General features: G+C 41.9%; 1 protein-coding gene across 2 annotated transcripts in view; it reads left to right on the top strand.

Annotated features, from left to right (window-relative positions):
- Window positions 1-17702, top strand: part of LOC126203220 (cytochrome P450 6k1-like) — a 216657-nt gene that overhangs the window by 146809 nt on the left and 52146 nt on the right. The gene's annotated exons all lie outside the window — the stretch shown is intronic.

Below are 17702 nucleotides of genomic sequence, written 5' to 3'. Positions count from 1 at the left end.
TAGACCACAAGGAGTTCTCTATCGAAAGTGGAGTATTTCTCCTGAGCTTTTGACAGTTTTTCTAGAGAAGAGATGAAGAGGGGAAACCTTGTCTGCCTTGCGTTGCTGTAGTACCGCTCCCACTGTTTGAAGTGTTTGATGGCATCATAGACCACAAGGAGTTCTCTATCGAAAGTGGAGTATTTCTCCTGAGCTTTTGACAGTTTTTCTAGAGAAGAGATGAAGAGGGGAAACCTTGTCTGCCTTGCGTTGCTGTAGTACCGCTCCCACTGTTTGAAGTGTTTGATGGCATCATAGACCACAAGGAGTTCTCTATCGATAGTGGAGTATTTCTCCTGAGCTTTTGACAGTTTTTCTAGAGAAGAGATGAAGAGGGGAAACATTGTCTGCCTTGTGTTGCTGTAGTACCGCTCCCACTGTTTGAAGTGTTTGATGGCATCATAGACCACAAGGAGTTCTCTATCGAAAGTGGAGTATTTCTCCTGAGCTTTTGACAGTTTTTCTAGAGAAGAGATGAAGAGGGGAAACCTTGTCTGCCTTGCGTTGCTGTAGTACCGCTCCCACTGTTTGAAGTGTTTGATGGCATCATAGACCACAAGGAGTTCTCTATCGAAAGTGGAGTATTTCTCCTGAGCTTTTGACAGTTTTTCTAGAGAAGAGACGAAGAGGGGAAACCTTGTCTGCCTTGCGTTGCTGTAGTACCGCTCCCACTGCAATGTCACTGGTGTCCGCAGTGATGAACAACTTGGCCGAGGGGTCGGGGTAGGCGAGTGTCACGGTGTGAGCTAAAGATGTCTTTAATGCATTGAAAGCCTCCAGCATAGGTGCAGTCCAGCGAATGGGTTTGAGACCTGAAGTCCGTTTACCTGAAAGCGAGTCTGTCAGCGGGGCCTGCACCACAGTGGCAGAATGCAGGTGACGACGGTAAATTCATTGTGCCCAGGAAACGTCTGAGTTCTTTGTAAGTAGCCGGGGGTGGCAGTGAAGTGATGGCATGCACGCAAGATTTGGGAGGCAGTGTTCTGTCGGTGGAGACGATGTAACCCAAGAAAGTGACGGAAGGCTGACGCGACTGGAATTTTTCTTTGTTGACTGTGACGATGTTGGAGCTCAAGATCTGGAGGACCGTGGATAAATGATTTTCATGTTCCTCAGCTGACTTGCTGAAAATGAGTATGGTGTCCAGATATGTGAAGCAAAACTTGAACTGTTGTAAGATGGAGTCAATGAAATGCTGCCATGTTTGTGCCACGTTTTTTAGGCTGAATGGCATGAAGTTGTATTGGAACAAACAAAGTGGTGTGATAATAGCTGTTTTAGGGATGTCATCCAGAGCTACCAGAATCTGGTGGTAGGCACGTTCACAGCCAATAACACTGAAGATTGTAGCACCCGATAACATACGAGTAAAATCATTTACGTTAGGCACGGGATAATTGTCCATGACAGTACGAGTGTTCAGATGTCTGTAGTCGCCGCACATTCGAGAAGAATCATCGTATTTGAAGGGCGAGGTGGATCAGTGCAGACCAGTTGCTGTCTGATGGTTGCAGAATACCTGTCTCCAAAAGTTCGTTAATTTGCTGCCGGTCTGTGCACAACTTAATAGGGGTGAGGTGTCTAATCTTGTGCCTAATGGTGGGTCATTCCATCAGTGAAGGAAGAAACTGAGAACTGCACATGAGACTGATCAATGTCTTGACGCAAAGTTTTCGGACGAGTAGGGCACGATGAGGCGTAGCCATTAGTGCGAGTGCAAAAAGGCAGCACAAAAGTCACATGTCCTGTACATGAGCACGGCGTGCACATGTTTGGGGAGGGCTGCTGTGTGCACAGTGTGGAGTGGGTCGGAATGTGCGGTGACTGTCTGCTGTCAACCTTGCACTTGGTACCTGGAGCGGGCGAGAGTGACGTTGGTGTCGCACGTTGAACAGCGATGGCCGCCGAGCCACGTGGCTGGCGCACGAGAGAGGGGAAATGTTTATCAACATGCGGGGCGACTGCCCACGTGGTGGGGGTGGTCATATTGTGTGCTTGTCTGTTATTGGAAGCACTGTCTGACACATATGGCAGTGAACGTGGCGAGTACACCAGGGATGCGGAGTCTACCGGACGCGAATCGTCACACGCGATTAATGTTTTTGGACTAACCTGATGAGCATCCAAGCTGGTGTCTGTGGGAGAAACATGATTAGGTGGCAGGACTGTGGACTACAGTTTCAGCAGCGAGGTACGAGCTGCGATGAGCTTGTTGTAAGTGTGCTATTCATTGTTTCAGCTCATTTTCCCGGTGCAGTTGTGCTGCCGAGTCATATTCTGACAGTAGGTTAGTGACGCAGGTCACAATGTTGCCCATGAGGGTGGAGCACTCGTGTACTAACTCACGTGTCGCAAGAGAAACAGAAAATGGAACATAAGAGCGGGAGCACAGTATCTGAGTGTTAGTGAGATGGTGTAGCACTGAGCCCTGAACTACGTTCAGAGAGAGTTTGTAATGGGACAAAAAATCCATACCGGGAATTGGTTCATCAATGTTGGCAATGTAGAAAGTCCACGGAAAACACGGAGAAGGAGATAGGTGCAACATAACTTTGACAGAGCCTGAGGTTTGTAATGTTGATGCGTTGACAGCTCGTAGAAGTGACTTTGGCAGTGAAAAGATGGAGGAGCTATTGATGTAGGTATGATAGACACATCAGCACCACTGTCGACTAGGAAAACGAGCCGTGATGAAATATCAGTCACGTACGAAAGACTGCTCGGCCGATCAGTGGACTGAGTGCAATATATGTGCACGCCTGTGAGATTCCCTGCATGACTCAGCGTCTTTTAGGTCCTGTGGTTGGCGTTTGGGTGCTGGCAAGGTAATCGGCACTTCTTGGCATTATCGCCGAAAATCTTGTGGTACCAGCGGTATGGATGAGCCGGATGCGGTGGTGGTGGTGACTGCAGCAGCGGAGGAGGATTGTCCTTGTTGATTTGTTCCGGCACGTAGACTGGCACGTATGGTGTTTGGGCGATTCTGGAGCGCTCGGACAGTGGAGAGAGTGAGAGAGGATACTGCCAGGTGATGTAGAAGGCACAGAGGCAGAGTGAGCCCTGCCTCTGCCAGCAGACGGCCGGTAAGCGCGAGCAGTTGTGCCAACTAGCGGTGAGTGGTGAGCTGGTTGGTGTTGTCGTAGCAATGAATACAGTTGGTCTGCGATGCAGAGACGAGAGCTGATTGACTTGAAGGAGTGCAGTAGCAGGTGGATCAGTAGGTTGGTAGGCAATTTGGCAGACCACGCTGCCCACAGAGTGACGTCTGGCATAGTATGTTCACTCACAAGTAACCGAAGGAGGCGCCAGAGTTGTGATGGAGTTCAGTCCCCCAGGTGTTCCTCGTACAAGATCTTGATGATTAATTCTTGGGGTGAGCAGGCGAGTCGTTCCACGATCGTTTACTTCGCGAACTCGTACTTCAGTAGAGGTGGTGGCGAGAGGATAGATCGCAAATGAAGTCCGAGTGATCGTGGAAGTGCATGACGAGACACAGGAATTTAGAGTTGTTGTCGGACACATGATACAACTTGAAATAATGCTTGACAAGCACAAACCATGATACAGGGTTGTCTTGGTATAAAGCTGGCAGCTTCGGCAGATGACCTGGGGGAAGGGACAAAGGCGGCTTCGGTGTCCCTTGGGAAACTGGCTGCTCTGTGGCAGAAGAGGCCGTACAGCAGGCCGGCAGAGTAGGCAGGCCGGCAGAGTAGGCGTGGGTGTGTTACTGGCAAGAATGTCCATAGCGATGGCGAGTTGCATTGTCCATGACGTGTCGCAAAAACATGACATGGCTGGCACGGTCGGTACCGTGGGAACAAGTGCTTGCGCAATACGTGTAGCGGTCCTGCAAACTGGACCGTAGGTTACAGGTACTGATTTGAATTTGCCCACCTCATAAATAACGTGGAAGGCCGGCATGGCAGGCACAGGCGGAGCTGCGGGAGAGGCGAGTGGCTGAGCGATTGGAACCGGGGCCCCCTGCAAGTGTGGGAAGGGGGCAGGGGGCAGGGGGTGGGTTGGTAACTCGTGTGACAAAAGTGTAAGTTCTCCGTGCACATTGAAAATGTGCCCCGTGGGGTCAGACTATAAATTACTGGTGGAACTTGTGGAAGATCACTGCGGTGTGGTAAGATTCCCCTGGAAGGCGAAACACTGAAAGATGTACTCGAACCCACTTGGTCAAAAAGTTGAGTAACAGGTCTGGGGGGTGAGCAAGGAGAATTTTGTGCACGAAAATGTCAATCATTAGTCTGCAAATGAGGCAAAACCGGAACAGGTCACAATTGATAGTGGCCGGGTGCATTTTGCACAAATGGTGGTGTTGCACACGGCACGACAGTAACTGCTGTTGCGGCCCGTTGACAGTCAAAGTACGTGTGCGAATGTAGATTGCTTTGAACATTATATGATCAATCGGTAAGTACACAGTTCTGAATATTATCCACTTCACACTTCAGATGTTGGTGAGCATAGTCAGGTGACATGAAACCCAAGTCCATTGTTTGAGTTAATGGTATAGCACTTGACCGTTGTAGAACAACAAAGTTTGAGGTTAACGTGGTTGGAGATTGCAAATCACTATGGAGTAATGGAGAGCCGGCTGTTGGCAAAGGATTGAAGGGGCCCAGTGTTTGTAGTTGGGCTTCCAAATCTTAAAACAAAGCGTTGGGTGAGGTGGCCGTGGCGGCATGTGCATAACCTGCTGATTTACAACACCCAGCGTAGAAGTCACGGAAGACGTAAAAACTTCAGGGTCACCAGTTTGGAAACAGGATACGAATAGTGGTATATGGAATAAACTGTCCCCACATACAAATATCTGCACATACATATATTTTGACAACTATCCTACATGTGCACACAGTACAAGGTATAAGAACAGACTGGATTAACATGACAGCTCAGATGAGTGACCTGAGACCCAAAGATTAATGTTGTCTACGGTCAATATGACCTATCGATGCCACAAATTCATTGCAGTGGTCTACTGTAATGAAAGTAAAACCTCTTAAACTGGATATGGCATCACTAAGTTTCAGTCCACACAGTAAAGTGCCAGGGAGCACAAGGAAGTTGATACTGAAAAGGAAACATATAAGAAGGCATAGCCTTGCAAAGTAGTCAACCTGTAAAGGAAAGAGTTGGAACTACTGGCCAGTATGTTGTATGTGGTGGTACTGTAAGTAGTTGTTTTGAGAAAACTTAATGAAACTTTTGTCTCAAATACAAAGTTGTGGTATATGTTGCTACAAAGCATAGCAACACATCTCACTTCCCTTTTACTACATCAATGAAAGCTGAGCACATGAAAAATGTGATCTTAATTAGTAGTAGTGTAAAGAGCATCTACTGTGCCTGGGCTTTTAGAATTTATGTGCAGATATGAGAAACAAAAATGCATGCACAGCACAGAAAGCGATCACAGGTGTATAATTTGGACTGTCCTCTGAGGCATAACTTGCACTTTTCAGTCATGCTTTGAGGTGGTGTGGACTCCAAAGAAGAAAGAGGCCTGATGACAGTGGTCAAGCACAAAGAAAAATATAGACTCTGTGCTGTACTATCTCAAGTTAAGTACAAACTTATGATGTTGGTTAAGAACTGAAGTGTCATGTATGAACATGTTATCTGAAAAGCTTTGTTAATTATCAGATGTTGTGAGTTGAGAACTTATTCGAATATAAACTTATGGAAACTATATTTTGCGATTTTGTAGTCAGTTGTTTCAATGTAGATGCTCTCTTATAACCCTCGCCCCTCTGCAATCAGAAAAGAAGTCAGTGGTTAAATATGTGGCACTGCATAGCAGGACCACAATATCAAGAGTGTAGATGGTGACTGGGAAATTCAGGAAAGAAGGTAAATGTTATTACAGGGAATGAGTAAAGACTTGGCGTCTCACAATGTATCAGTCACTTACAATCAACCCACTGATTACAAAAAACTGTGAATTCCTTTTGCTCTTATTTCTCTTTCTATTGTGATCATTCTTTGGTTTTCTACCCAGCCAGCAAAAATTACTCTCTTTTTTTTCCTGGAAAATTTAGATATGTAACATTCCTCCTCATTTCCTGTATTTCCATTTCCTGTGTTCAGATTTTCTGCATGATTAAAATTGCCTCTTTCTTTATTCAGGGTACCCAAACCTTCAACAAACATCACTTGAACCAAATGTTTTTTTTACCTATTGGCTTATCTAAATACTTCAGTCAGATGCCAATGAATATACTTGTTATATGTACCATATGAACTATTATAGTACATAGGATTTAATAACTCTACCGTCAATTTTTCTTGTGAGATTGTGGACCAATACTTTCTCTTAAATTTTTCCTGAAAATCTACCCATGATTTAAATTCCTCTGAATGTGTTGTTTCCCATTCTGCTGCATGAGCTGGTAAATGTTGTAGTGGAAAATGTATTTTTTTAGTATCATCTCATTCCTGAGGCATACATTGAGAAATACATTAGTTGTACTTCTCCTTCTGGCTCGAACTTTGGAAACAGCTTAGCACAACTAACTCCATTTCCTATTTGTAATTCTTCTAATACTTCTGGTGACAATCCTATGTCAGATGTAGCTATTTTGCGTCTGAGTGCCTGTGTAGTGTCTTCTAATTCTTTCCATAATTTCTGCTACTCACTCTTGTTATTAATATTGCTGTCCACAGAATTAGAAATAGTGCTCTTGGTATCTACGTTTTCCTGTACTTTTTGCTCTGCCATTTCTTCTAGACACATCACGAGATTGAAGTATTTGGGTTGCTAGGAATTTCAATAAGTTTTTTAACAATGTAGGAAAAGACAGATTGCCACTTACTGTAAAGAAGACAAGTCAAGTTGCAGACAGGCATAGTTAAAAGACACTCACATATAGCTTTCGGCCGTAGCTTTTGTCAGTAAAAAAGAGACACACACACCATTTACACATTCCAGCCTGAGATGCTGGAGCTATCGGTTATGTGTGCATGAGGTGTGTCAGTTTTTCTGCCTACCTGGAGTTTCCATTGCTCGAATAAGTTTTTTATTTAGGTCTAATGTTTCTACCCTATATTGAGTCTCTGAGACTTGACTGCAGCTAGTTTCATAATTGTTTGAAGATTATTTCTCTGTGTCAATCTATCATTTACATTTTTAAACTTCATGTGTCTAACTATATTTGTGCTTCTTGTCTAACTGTATCACAATGTTTAATTTCAATCTCCTTAGGCAAATTAGGTATGATTTTCTCTAATTTGGAAATTTTATCTATTTTTGTGGCAAAATCGTCTATTGTTTATTATTCTGAGATAGTTCATCTAGTTTATGTGCTTGAGTTTTGCTGTTTTCAGATAGTTCATCCAGCATTTCTAATGCTTTAAATTTACCTAAAACTTCTGCTAAGACTGTTAGTTGTGTTGCAAATGTTGTGGATGAGGAAGTATTACAGACACATTTATTTCTGGAGAATGCAGGTCAGTCCCCACTTACGACGGTGTCACCTTCTCCGAAGGGGAGAGGGAAGAGGAGAAGAAGGAGAAAAAACTTCTGGTTGTCATAGGCATGTAATCTAAATTCCCACACAACTTAAATCTTATTTCACATTAAAAAACCCACATTGTTTATAAATATATTTAGACCGTCACCCATTGTTATTCAATGTCATTCACAGTCAGTTATTTCAGATTGAATAACTACACACAAATTCCGGAGGCAGTACACTGTACAGCTCATCTAATGTTCAGCACCGGCTGCTGCTGCACCCTGCCAGTGTCGTCGTGTGTCTCAGGCAGGCACTGCGTAGCCACTGCTGCAGTCAGCTGCACTGCCGCCGCTGACTGCGAGGCGGTGGAGCGTTACCGTCAGAAGCCGTCACAGCGCAGCCGTCACAGCACTCGGCATTGTCAAAATTGCCAAAAGCACTCACCAAAAATATTCTCTGTAGTCAGCTTATCTCTTCGTGATTTATGTGCTGAGAACATACACCAACATGTGAGTAATATTCATTGTTGACCTGGTTGCTATGGCTAACTGGTATTCCTTTTGTTAAAGATCATGGCAGTCTAAACTGTTTGGGCTTAATTAAAGTCCCTTCAGTTTGAATAATGCTGATGTACCGTTGCAGTGTGTATGCTTACGATACAGTTCTTGGTGAGTCGTTTACTTCTGTCGCCCTGTGCAGTGGTGTGCATCCTCCTGTTTTTCTTTCTTCTTCTTCTTCTTTTTTTAATCTTTTGGTTATAGCTCTCTTATTTTATTTCCTCTTGTCTGCATCCTTCACTTAGGATGCCACATGAGGCATTTTTCTTGTTGTGGGTTGATTTTAAATGATCAAAATATTATGCAATGCGAAATCTTTACTCATTCTCTGTAATAACAGTTACCTTCTTTTCCAAATTTCCTGGTCACTCTTGTTTTCTCTTGATGCTGTGGTCTTGCTATGCAGTGCCATATATTTGACCACTAACTTCTTTTCTAATTGCAGAGGAGTAAGGGCTATAAGAGAGCTTCTACATTTAAACAACACAATACAAAGTCACAAAACACAGTTTCCACAATTTTTCTTTATTCGAGTAAGTTCTCGATTCACAGCAACTGATAATTAACAAAGCTTTTCAGACAACATGTTCATACATCGTGCTTCAATGCTTGACCTAATCATAAGTTTGTACTTAACTCGAGGAAAGAAAAGAAGGAAGATTGGGTTTAACATCCTGAAGACAACGAGGTTATCAGAGATGGAGCACAAGCTCGGATTGTGTCGAGCATGGGGAAGGAAATTGGCTGAGCCCTTTCAAATGAAGTATCCTAGCATTTTCCTTAAGGGGAGAAACCACTTTAGGAGGTGCAAAAAAATCCATTTTTTTAATCCAAGAATACGCTGACAAAATTTCAAAGCGAAATTCGCATTCGTTTAGATTTTATGAGCATAGAACAGTGCACATCAGCTACAGGCTTGAGGGCAGATAGATTTATCAAGGGATGAATTACTGAAGGGATGTTGAGGTGGCCACACACAAAATGCGAATGAAAGTTTTAATTCCACTATTCAGCAATTAGCTCCTAAACATTTGCACTCTGGACTAAAAGTCATGGAATTGGCATCATATGTAGCAGCAGGCTTATTCAACGAAGGAAATTCATCCCTTCTGATGGTCATGAATGAGGCAGGAATTGTAGTAGGCATACAAAGCTTCAGTTATGCCGAACAAATGGATAACCAGCATGTGAGCCGGCAGAATCAACATAATTCATTGGAATTGAGAGAAAGTCCGAAAGCTCAGAAAGCACTGCTGCAATTGCAAAATGAAACCTGAGAGGAAGAAGGAGGATTACTATATGGTGCTGCAATTGTAGTTTAATTGGTAAGAATTTTACATTATTGTTAACTTCCTTGAATTTCTAGTTTCTGAGAATTTATTTTTCAAACACATTTATCTCAAAATGCCTTTTATCAAATTTTCGTGCAGTCTAAATCAAAAAGTATAGAACCAAACATTATGAAAATTGATAGTACTAGGACTGTTCAATAAAGAATGATCACAATTCTTTTTTGACAACATACCTTTACCCATCCTCATAATTTTGATGGTCCTTCTCAAAGAAGTCTTCCATGAATGCGATTCACTTGTCCCAGCATTTCTTCCAGTCTTCAAAATCGTGCTGGAAATCATTTTTTGAGAGGTTCTTCAAAATTGCCTCTGCAGCTTTCACCACTGCTTCTGATGATTGATAATGCCTCCCACAAAGGCGTTTCTTCATGTTAGGGAATAGAAAAAAGTCACATAGGGAGGATGAAGGATACACTTCAGGTTGATTTTTGCAAGATATTCAGCATCAACATTGGCAATATGTGGCCACACATTGTCATGGTGCAGCATCCAGCCTGCTTCACAGAAATGTGGTCTTTTGTGCCTGATATGGACTTGCAGTATTTTCAGGACATCCCTGTAGTATTGTCCAGGTACAACATGCAGATAAACTATTCCATGAATATCAAAGAATGAGATGACCATAACTTTCCCAGCAGAAGCAAATAGTTTTGTTCTTTTGGGGGTTGGTGATGAAGGAGATTTCCAAACTGAGCTTTGCTGTTTGCTCTCAGTATGAAAATGATGTAACCAAGTTTCATCAGATTTGAACTAACATCAACTTTAACTGCATGCAGACCTTCACACGAATGTCCTTTTGTTCGGGAATCAACAGTCTTGGAACCCACTGCACACAAACATGTGTCATGTGTAATTTTCCTGTCACCAACATGTGGGTGGCACCCAATGAAATATTCAGTATTTCAGAAAGTGATCTTAAGGCAATTCGTCGATCCTCTCTCACAATGACATTATCAGCATGTATGTTTTCTTCCATAAGAGCAGTAACTTTAAACATTTTAAACCACCTTTGAGCTGTGCTCTAGGGAAGAACAGACTCTCCATAAGCCTCCTGTTACATTTTACAGGCCTCAGCTGAATGTTTGTTGAGACAAAAGCAGATTTTCAAAGCCACATATTGTTCCTCGTGTGTTACCTCCATTGGAGCGGTAGGTGATACTGAACATGTCTGACCTTGCCTGCCTCTCACAGGCCCACCAGTCCCAACAATGAAACTGCTACATCGTGTTTGTTGCACATTAAGCTAACAGAATACCATAAGATAAAATTTTGGCATGAGAAATTATGACCATTCTTTATTGAACAGCCCTCGTATGATTCTTTATAAAATTACGAGTTATATGAACCAACTTGTGAGATGATATCATGATTTTAAGAGTATTTTTCTTTGCATAAGTAGAGAAAAAATTGTGAAAATCGAAGTAAGTTGTTCCAATGCCAACAAAATTTTTAATTTCCATTATTTTCACCTGCAATGAGGTTCATATTTTTAGAAAATAAGTTATCAATGTAAAATCAAAACCCTTTTGATTTTACATGAAAATTGGAATGGCTACACTGCACATAATTGGAGAACTATACTCACGACCTCCAGCAGACATCACAGCTTAACATTGTCATTTTTGGCTGAAAGACAGTAGTCAAAAAAATTCGCAAAAACTATTCGAAATATGAATGAAATGATGTCAAAATTTGATTACATACTAATTAATTCTTCCCACCCAAAAAATCCCAAAAAATCAGTGTCAAACAGTCTCCTACTGTGGCTTCCCCCCTTAAGCAATTTAGGTATAGCACAGAAAACCTAAATCTGGATGGACGGACGTGGGTTTGAATCCTCGTCCTTCCAAATGTGAGTTCAGTGTGCTAACCAATTACTTAACTTCAGATAGCATTGCACAGAGTCTATATAACAGTATTCACTTTTCTTTAGTGGTTGACCATTGTTGTCAGGCCCCTTTCTTGTTTGGAGTCTACAACACCCCCAAAGCACGACTGCAAGGTGCAAATGACCTCTCACTGACCATTCCAAATTACACATCCATCATCACATTCTGCGCTGTGCCCACATTTTTCTTTCACATATCTGTACATAAATTCCAACAAACCTGGACACAGTAGATGCTCTTAACGTTACTATTAATTAAAGTCACATTTTCCACATGCACATCTTTCATCGGTCTGGTAAAAGAAAAGTGAGATGTGTTGCTATGCTTTGTAGCAAGATATACCACTACAGGTTGTAGACAATATACCAAGATAGCTGGTTAAGAAATCACCTGATGGACAAAGGAAGATGCCAAACTACTAAATGGAACCATTTGCTGTGGAATGATTTCCTTAGGAGTAAGAGAGTATGTGAAACTTCCTGGCTGATTAAAACTGTGTGCCGGACAGAGTCTCGGTCCGGCACACAGTTTTAATCTGCCAGGAAGTTTCATATCAGCGCACACTCCACTGTAGAGTGAAAATTTCATTCAAGAGAGTATGTAATTTTATTGCACTGGTTCACTATATGATAATTAAGGCAATTTCTATGGGAGGAAATTAGAGAAGTTGATCGAGTAACTAATAGGAGTACCAGGTGTACCGGTATGAAATGAGCGTTTTTTTTGTTAAAATGAAACACTAATTTTGAATAGAAAAGTAAAAACATTTTATTCAAAGTACTGACCATTGCTTTCTATACATTTTGAACACCTTTCTGGAAATTTGTGGACACCACACCAATAGAAATGTTTGTCTTTCGATGCAAACCAATCAGACACATAATTTTCGACTTCTTCATAGGAATTGAAGTGTTCTTCAGCCAATGCGTGTCCCATTGATCAAAACAAATGGTAGTCAGAAGGGGCCAAGTCTGGTGAATACGGCGGGTGGGGTAGCAGCTCCCAGCTAAGTGTTTTGATTTTATCCTGAACCAGTTTTGCTTTGTGTGCAGGTGCATTGTCACGTAAAAAAATTACTTTGCCATGTCTTCTGGCCCATTCTGGTCTTTTTTCGATCAATACATAGTTCAAATTGTTCATTTGTTGTCTGTAGCGATTAGTATGTACAGTTTCACCAGGTTTTAGAAGCTCATGATACACCACACATTTCTGATCCCACCAAACACAGAGCATTGTCTTCTTGCCGAATCGATCTGGTTTTGCAGTCGATGTTGATGGTTGTCCCGGATTAACCCATGATTTTTCCCATTTGGGATTCTTAAAATAAATCCATTTTTCATCGCTAGTAAGAATACAATGCAAAACTGATTTTCTTTCATGTCTCTGAAGCAAAATTTGACAAATGGTTTTTCGGCTTTCCATCTGTCTTTCATTCAATTCATGTGGCACCCATTTTCCACACTTTTGGACCTTTCCCATAGCTTTCAAATGGTCAGAAACAGTTTGTTGTGAAACATTTAGCACTGCCGCCATTTGCTTCTGACTCAAATTATCATCTCCATCCAATATTGCTTGCAATTCAGCGTCTTCAAACTTTTTTGGTGGTCTTCCATATTATTCATTTCTTACATCAAAATCATTATTTCTGAACCATTGAAACAATCTTTTGCATGTTGCTTCTGACAGCGCATGATCACCATATGCCTCGACAAGCATTCAATGGGACTCTGCAGCACTTTTTTTCAAATGAAAACAAAAAATTAATGCTTCCGCAAATCATCGCTTTCTGGTACAAAATTCGACATTGTTAACCCAATGAAAACATATTATGTTGTTTGTTCCATGACTTGATGTATACTAAATATCTTTGACAGATGTCATACCAACCAAACAAAAAAAAATTAAGGCTCGTTCACAACAAATGTTCCCTATTGACACATTTGTACCTTAACGCTCATTTCATACCAGTACCCCTGGTAAGAATTAGTTAACAGAGAATGAGAATAATGAATTATCTGTTTAATAACAAGAGTAAGTGAACTTACAGATTATAGAATCTTATTGAAAAACAATTAGTTAACAGAGAATGAGAACAATGAATTATCTGTTTAGCAAGAAGAGTATATGAACTTATGGATTATAGAGTCTTAGTGAAAAACACCAATTTAGAGAAAATGCATCTTTATAAAAATATGAGTTCCCTGGACTGAGCTTAACAAAATAATGTCTTGGAATTAAGAACATATTTACCAAGCAGTTGTAGCTAGATGGAATGAGAGGGAAACCAGGAGCAGTGCATATAATTGTATTCTGTGTCAGTATATCAATGGAGGTTTTAGACAAACCTCACAGAAACCCAAGGTGGATTTCGTAAAGGCGAGAGGAGGGAAACACCACAGAATAACACATTTGGTGCAACCAAACACACTTCAGAAACCTTCCTTGGTGACACAAGAGGCAGGGCAGAAAAGGTCAATAGCCAGATGGAATTCAAGGAAGAAGAACCACTGATATTGCAGCAAATACAGAAGCGATTGCTACACATCACACAGTCTGGTTGCCTGAGCCAGCAACGCAGGTGAATGACATTAGATTGACAAAGAAATGCTGTCATAATGGTGGCTACACTTGGTGGTGCAAGAAGGCCTAAGCTGGACAGAAGAGTTACTATTCAGTATACTGCAATAGCAGAAAGATTATCTGAAAGATAAAGTTGTGAAATACTGAAGTAACCGTGAAAGCCGACCAGATAAGTAAAGCAGGCCCAGTGATGTCATTGCTGCTTCACGGAAGCACGACGAACGTTGGCCAGCCTCGCATAAATATGCTCATTTACAATTGGAGCACGCACAGTCTGCAGCTGACCAGCCTCGAGGAGGAACCTACGCCAGCCTGCCATCCACTCATCTAGCTGTGTATGACCCTCACCGAGGGAACTCTGATGCTGCCAGTTGCAGCACCACCATCTGTGCTGAGACTGATGGTAAGCACTTTGACACCTCCAACCTGGCTGACAGTACGCAGCTGCACACAGCTTCCATGAGAATATGACCAGGGTCCCCATGACCCTGTTGTAGTTTGCACACAGGAAAGGCAGCCACTGGCAACAGTGCATACCCTCATAAGCAGATGGTGGGCAGCTGCGATTGCTGTGGGCCAAGCAGAGTGATCAACTATGACTGCAGCCGTCTTCCACACTGCGGGTCTCTTGTTCCCAACTGGGGACATGCAGCTGCTCTTCCATATGATGAGGGGTGAGCTGACATGGCTGCCCATCATATGTTTATGAGGGCAGGTACTGTTACCGGTGGCTGATTTTCCCGTGAGCATTCTAAATGGGGTCATGGGTGCCCCGGTCGTCTTCTCTTGGAAGCTGTGTGCAGCTACTGCAGTTCATGCACAACCTCGTGATAGTAGATTGGGTCATTGGCCTTGTTCATTATGGAGCTGAGTTGGTGCAGCCACCCAGTGATGAGCCTATGCTGATCAGCACATATTGTGGCAGCTGACTTCCTCCTACCCACCAGCATGAGCTGTCTGAATGTCAATATCTCAACTGTTGGAATTTGTGGATAATAAATATTTTATGTTTCAATACTGCCGTCAAGTGCCAGACAGAAATGTACCCTCAGAGTCGGCATTACCTAAAGTTCTGGTCGATTCTCCATTGACCTCTTGACTTCGACCTGACCGTGAACCATCACACACCCCAGTGCCAGAGTGGTTAGCCACTACAGTACCAGCAATGACAAAGGCATTACAGGTGGAACACAAGTTTGGATAGCACAGGCATAGAGAAGGAAATTGGTTTCATTATTTACAAAGGCACCATGCTTGTATTTGTCTTTAAAGATTTAGGAGAATCTAATCTCGAATAGCCAGACACAGAGTTGAGCCCACTTTGCCCAAATGTGAGCCAAACATAGTAAATGTTGCACAAATCCACTCAGTTTGAAAACACAATCAGACAGATATTTTACACAAGTAATACAAAAAATTCAACCAGTGAAAGTAATGACTACAATTTACGTCTCTGTAATTGGAAACTTCTTATCTCTCATATTACAGTTACACTCAATTCCAAGACTGCTATCTTATTTAATTAACTATTCCAATACTGTTATCTAATTTAGTTAAAATATTTTTGAGACCTTTTTCTCTGAAATTTGCAGTTGGGTTTTATTCGCTACATACGAGGGTGAGTCAAATCAAAACCTTAAATTTTTAATAACAAATCGAAATTTCGCACCGTTATCCTGTAAGTTGGTAAGCGTGCTACAAACAGCGTGCAGAATGGCCTGTAGGTGGCAGCATAGTGCAGATGCACACATACCGTCACAGTATCAGTATAAAGATGGCTGTCCCACTTGCGACTTGCACCGGGAAGGAACAGCATTCTGTTATTCGGTTTTTGCATATTGAAGGTGTGAAACCTATTGAAATTCATTGACGAATGAAGATTCAGTACGGTGATGCATGTTTGTCACAGCAGCAAGTCTACGAATGGAGTAGGAAGTTCACAAATGGTGTGACTTCAGTGGAAGATGCTCCTCGTCCAGGTCAGGCACAATGAGTTGCGACTCCACAGAACACTGCAGCAGTTGAAGCCATAGTGAAGGAAAACCACCGAGTGACACTGAATGACATTGTAGCATGTTTACAGATTAGTCATGGGTCAGCTCACCACATTGTGCATGATGTGCTCCAGTTTCACAAAGTGTCTGCAAGATGGGTACCATGGCAGCTGACTCCTGAAATGAGAGAACGATGTGTTACGAAGAACATCTTCGGCACTTTGAACGAGAAGGTGATGGCTTCCTTGCAAGAATTGTTACTGGGGATGAAACCTGGGTTCACTTCCACCAACCGGAAACGAAGAGAGCAAGCAAGGAATGGCGCCATTCCTCATCACCAAAAACAAAGAAGTTTCGAACAGAACCATCAGCAGGGAAGGTTATGCTGACTCTCTTTTGGGATGAAAAAGGCATCATTTTGGAGAATTACATGCCTAGAGGGACCACTGTCACCAGTGCATCATACACAGATCTCTTAAAAAATCATCTGCGGTCTGCAATCAAATCAAAGCGGTGTGGATTGCTGTCGGCAGGTGTCCTTTTGCAACATGACAATGCAAGGCCCCACACTGCCCGTACAACAGTTGCAACAATCACAGACCTGCATTTTGAGTGGCTTCCTCACCCACCATACTCACCAGACCTCGCCCCAAGTGATTTCCACATGTTTGGACACTCAGAGACACAATGGGAGGAAAGAAATTCCATTCTGATGAAAAGGTACGCCACGCGGTGCACGAGTGGTTGCGTGGACTACCTAAAGAATTTTTTTCTAAAGGAATTTATGCACTTTGTAAGCACTGGAGGACTTGCAATGACCGTGGGGGAGATTATGTTGAAAAAAGGGATACAGCTTTGTACCACTTCTGCACAATAAATAATATTTAAAAATATATTTAAGGTTTTCATTTGACTCACCCTCATGTAGGGTGTATCCCGTAGCTGATTTATTTTGGAAGTTGATGTGAATCGTTTATCCAGTCACCACTGAACACCATATAGTAATGACATTATCCATTTCAAGATATCAGATCTCACTATCAAATATTATGTTTATAATAAACAGGAACGGCCTAAAATAGGATGGTATCCAACTTCTGTAAATACAAACACCATCAAATAGTTAAAAATTATATAGATCACTTCTTGTGAAGGCATAATTAGTGTTTACCATAAAACATTAAAAAGACATGAATACACAATAATCCTTATATGAGCAGCAAAGCAGGGTAGACATGTGTGCTGTTACAAGAAAGGTATTTCATATTAGGCAAATCACATATTATATCAAATGATTAGCATGATCCCTAAGAAAGGTCACTTAACTTTTATAACTGACCTAGCTGGTTTTCCAGCATTTCCAGGTGATTATAGTCTTCTATCCAGGTGATTACAGTCTTCTATTAAACAGAAAAAGGAATCATGTATATTAACAGTGTAAAATTATAGTTATGTTATTTACATGTTATGGAGAATGTACTTTATAGAATCAGATCTTTTACATATTCACTATAAAATTAACTTAAACAGTATATGAACTATAAACAACAATTTTAGTTAGGCTGTGATGAGGTGTCCTTTTGAGGTCCACAGCCTCCACAAGCCATCTTCATCATGAAACTGTCTCCGATATCACTGGGCACCAAAGATTACGAAAGATGTTCAAATATGTGTTACTCAGCTGTCGTTCACGACCTGCAAGTTTGACAAATAAGTCGCTGAACCATCATCAAACCTGTTCAAAAAGTGTCTAGTATTATTCTGGCAGTACGAGTCAACTGAATTCCGGTAAAGCACCTCTCTACCCGCTACTCCAAGAACATAT

Source organism: Schistocerca nitens, chromosome 9 (genome assembly GCF_023898315.1).
Source record: "Schistocerca nitens isolate TAMUIC-IGC-003100 chromosome 9, iqSchNite1.1, whole genome shotgun sequence".
NCBI lineage: Eukaryota > Metazoa > Arthropoda > Insecta > Orthoptera > Acrididae > Schistocerca > Schistocerca nitens.
Note: the sequence above shows the minus strand (reverse complement) of the source record. Positions and strands in the feature narration are given on the sequence as shown.